General features: G+C 47.0%; 1 pseudogene; it reads left to right on the top strand.

The window, feature by feature from the left end:
• Positions 1 to 216: 216 nt before the first annotated feature.
• LOC111955946 (C-type lectin domain family 4 member M-like) overlaps positions 217 to 4,674 on the top strand; it is a 10,526-nt pseudogene continuing 6,068 nt past the window's right edge.

Genomic DNA, 4,674 nt, shown 5'->3' with positions numbered 1-4,674 from the left:
GTGTGAGGATAGGGGTAAAAGGGAATATGGGATTGTCCCTGGAGTGACATGGTAACTAGATTAGCTCTAGAATGGAAGTGTCCCCTGTCTTCATTCCCTAGTCCAGGAGACGACTGTTGGAAATCATGAAACACTTTGTTGGTTTGCCAATCACCATGAACCGCTTCTGAAGAGAAGACACTAAGAAGGAGGAGGAGGAGGAGGGGGAGGAGGAGGATGAAAAAGGAGGAGGATGATGAGTTTGAAGCAGAGGAGGAGAAGGAGGACAGGGAGGGGAGGATTGAGTTTGAAGCAGAGGAGGAGAAGGAGGAGGATGAGAAGGAGGAGGAGGAGGAGGAGGAAGAGGTGGATTAAAAGGAGGAGAAGGAGGAGAAAGGAGGAGGAGAAGGAGGAGGAAAGAAGGAGGAGGAGGATGAGTTTGAAGCAGAGGAGGAGAAGGAGGAGGAGGAGGAAGAGTGGATTAAAAGGGGAGGAGGGAGAAGGAGGAGGCAGAGGAGGAGAAGGAGAGGAGGAGAAGGAGGAGGAGGAGGAAGAGGTGGATTAAAAGGAGGAGGAGGAGAAGGAGGAGGCAGAGGAGGAGAAGGAGGAGGAGATGAGTTTGAAGCAGAGGAGGAGAAGGAGGAGAGGAGGAGAAGGAGGAGGAGGTGAGGAAGAGGTGGATTAAAAGGAGGAGGAGAAGGAGGAGGCAGAGGAAGAGGAAGAGAAGGGGAGGAGGAGGAGAAATAAATGCTACAGGAGATATTTGAGGAAGTTGAAAAGGTGAAAAGGGAGAATGATATGACAGACTGCTGTCTACATTATATAAGGAAGTACAAGATAGAGACCAAACTGTTTTGCCGTTCCAGATTACCATATCGTGTAGTGGCCCAACGGTTTTCATTTTTCATGAGCGTTCTGCAGTAAAACCGTGAACTGAGAGTCTCCAGTCCAACCTGCTTTCCTCCTTTGTATCTGTAGCCTGTGGACGTTAATCACTCCTCAATAATAGATCACATAGCGGCCTGGTTAAGGCTTACTGTCTGCTTCTGGTTCAGAACAGACGGAGACCACAAGCTGCCAAGCGGTCTGGTCCGTAAGGAGGAACATCTCTCTCTTATGTCACTGTTTTAACCAGGTCACTGTCAAGCTCACACACACACACCATGTATCAAAAGCAACACACACACACACACACACACAGACACACACACACACACACACACACACACACACTGAAGGTTGTTGGGGTTTATTTGAATGGACAACCGTTAACTACATCTGATATGAAGGTGTTCTAGAACTCCATTAGTTGACATGGGAACCAACATCCCAGCGCCCAGTCGTCATCGTCATCGTCATCATCATTATGATACACTCATTGCATGGTTTCCATCAACAAACTCCAGTGTCASGCTCGCTGTCCTCAAACTCCTCGTCATAAATCAACCAAGGCGCATCTTTTAATAGGAGTGAAACCTTAACAAACAGGTTCAACAGCAAAGAACGTGACGCAATCGAGGTGCACACAACCACACACGGAAAATAATAATTACCCACAACATTAGGTGGGGAAAAAGGCTGCCTAAGTATGATTCTCAATCAGAGACAACGATAGACAGCTGTCCCTGATTGAGAACCCTACCCGGCCAAAACATAGAAATAGAAAATCATAGAAACACAAAACATAGAATACCCCCCCCCACATCACACCCTAACCTAACCAAATAGAGAAATAAAACGGCTCTGCACCTGGGAAACACTACAGCTCAAAAATGAACTTTCTTCCTAAATATTAAATTAGATGTATCAGTTGTTTATGTAAGGAAAAGGATATGAGGTGCAGAGAGAGAGAGGGATAGGGAGAGATAAAAAAAGAGAGAGAGAGACGAGAGGGAGAGAGAGAGAGCAGACGAGAGAGAAGAGGAGGAGACGAGAGGAAGAGAGAGAAGAAGACGAGAGAGAGAAGGACACAGAGAGGACACCGAAGAAGACAGGAGAGAGAGAGGAAGAGAGAGGAGAGAGAGAGAAGAGAGAGAGAGAGAGAGAAGAGAGAGGAGAGAGAGAGAGGAGGAGGAGAGAGAGAGAGAGAGAGAGAGAACATCTATAATGTGTTTAGCCCCTCCTACCGTCGACTAGATTCCCCTCCAGGGATGGAAGCCAGCAGGGCAGATTGAACACCAGCAGGGGTTTAGGATTTAGTTACACCAATGAGACATGGATCCCATATGGCACCCTATTCCTACACAGTGCACTACTTCTGACCAGAGAACCTGGCACCCTAATCCCTACACAGTGCACTCCTTTGTTGTGCGTGCAATAATTGCCCATTTTGTTACATTCCCCAACAAGACACAAACGATTGTTGCTGTGATCTGAAACAGAAGGGGCAACTTAACACAGCCAACACAGGCGTTTTCACAGGGCTCTTAAAGACACTCCATTGGGGTGTCCACTGAACGTTTGTAACAGGAACTACGGCTCTTAAAGACACCTATGGGGGGTGTCCACTGAACGTCTGTAACAGGAACTACGGGCTCTAAAGACACCTATGGGGGTGTCCACTGAACGTTGTAACAGGAACTACGGGCTCTTTAAAGACACCTATGGGGGGTCCACTGAACGTATGTAACAGGAACTACGGGCTCTTAAAGACACCTATGGGGGTGTCCACTGAACGTTGTAACAGGAACTACAGGTCTCTTAAAGACACCTATGGGGGTGTCCATGAACGTTTGTAACAGGAACTACGGTCCTTAAAGACACCTATCACTGAACGTTGTAACAGGAACTACAGGCTCTTTAAAGACACCTATGGGGGTGTCCACTGAACGTTGTAACAGGAACTACAGGCTCTTAAAGACACCTATGGGGTGTCCCACTGAACGTTTGTAAACAGGAACTACGGCTCTTAAAGACACCTATGGGGTTGTTCCCACTGGAACGTTGTAACAGGAACTACGGCTCTTAAAGACACCTGGGGGTGTCCACTGAACGTATGTAACAGGAACTACAGGCTCTTTAAAGACAACCTATGGGGGTGTCCACTGAACGTTGTAACAGGAACTACGGCTCTTAAAGACACCTATGGGTGGTCCACTGAACGTTGTAACAGGAACTACGGGCTCTTAAAGACACCATGGGGGTGTCCACTGAACGTTGTAACAGGAACTACGGGTCCTTAAAGACACCTATGGGGGGTGTCACTGAACGTTGTAACAGGAACTACGGGCTCTTAAGAGACACCTATGGGGGTGTCCACTGAACGTTGTAACAGGAACTACGGGCTTCTAAAGACACCTATGGAGGGTGTCCCACTGAACGTTGTAACAGGAACTACGGGCTCTTAAAGACACTATGGGGGTGTCCACTGAACGTTGTAACAGGAACTACGGGCTCTTAAGACAACCTATGGGGGTGTCCACTGAACTGTTGTAACAGAGAACTACGGGGTCCTTAAACACCTATGGGGTGGGGTCCACTGAACGTTTGTAACAGGAACTACGGGTCCTTATATAAGACACCCATCCATAGGTGCCCACTTAAATTTGCACAAGAAAAGAGAAAATGAAAATAAAAACCACACCAACCTCTGGGAATGTGATGAAATAAATAAGCTGAAATAAATCATTCTCTCTTACTATTATTCTGACATTTCACACTTCTTAAAATAAAGTGGTGCTCTAACTGACCTAAAACAGGCAATTTTACTAGGATTAAATGTCAGGAATTGTGAAAACTGAGTTTAAATGTATTGGCTAAGGTGTATGTAAACTTCCGACTTCAACTGTACATGTAGGTAGAGTTATTAAAGTGACTAATGCATAGATGACACCTACTGAGAGTAGAAGCGGTGTAAAAGGGTGGGGGGGCAATGCAAATAGTCTGGGTGGCCATTTGATTAGATGTTCAGGAGTCTTATGGCTTGGGGGTAGAAGCTGTTTAGAAGCCTCTTGGACCTAGATTTGGCGCTCCGGTACCGCTTGCCGTGCGGTAGCAGAGAGAACAGTCTATGACTAGGGTGGCTGGAGTCTTTGACCATTTTTAGGGCCTTCCTCTGACACCGCCTGGTTATAGAGGTCCTGGATGGCAGGAAGCTTGGCCACAGTGATGTACTGGGCCGTACGCACTACCCTCTGTAGTGCCTTGCGGTCGGAAGCCGAACAGTTGCCATACCAGGCAGTGATGCAACCAGTCAGGATGCTCTCGATGGTGCAGCTGTAGACCCTTTTGAGGATCTGAGGACCCATGCCAAATCTTTCAGTCTCCTAGGGGGAATAGGTTTGTCGTGCCCTCTTCACGACTAATACTAATACAACAAATAGAACTAAGTACCTATAATATACATATTTACAAATATATTCACATTGTGATGTTTCTATTAGTTAAAAACAAGGTCCCGGACAGCACCCATTTTGTTTGCGAGTGTGTGTGTGAACGGACGCCATGTGTGTGCTCTGATAAATTAACTGTCTTGAGCAGGGCACACACACACACACACACACACACACCACACACACACACACACACACACACAGCTTCATCTACCTCAACCCAGCTACCACCTGACACTGGCAGACGGCTGTTGGTTCAGCATTTCACTGTCTCTCTCTCTCTCTCTCTCTCTCTCTCTCTCTCTCTCTCTCTCTCTCTCTCTCTCTCTCTCTCTCTCTCTCTCTCCTCTCCTCTCTCTTTCTT

This window comes from Salvelinus sp. IW2-2015, linkage group LG31, assembly GCF_002910315.2.
Source record: "Salvelinus sp. IW2-2015 linkage group LG31, ASM291031v2, whole genome shotgun sequence".
NCBI classification, from domain to species: domain Eukaryota; kingdom Metazoa; phylum Chordata; class Actinopteri; order Salmoniformes; family Salmonidae; genus Salvelinus; species Salvelinus sp. IW2-2015.
This window is presented reverse-complemented; position numbering and strand designations above follow the sequence as displayed.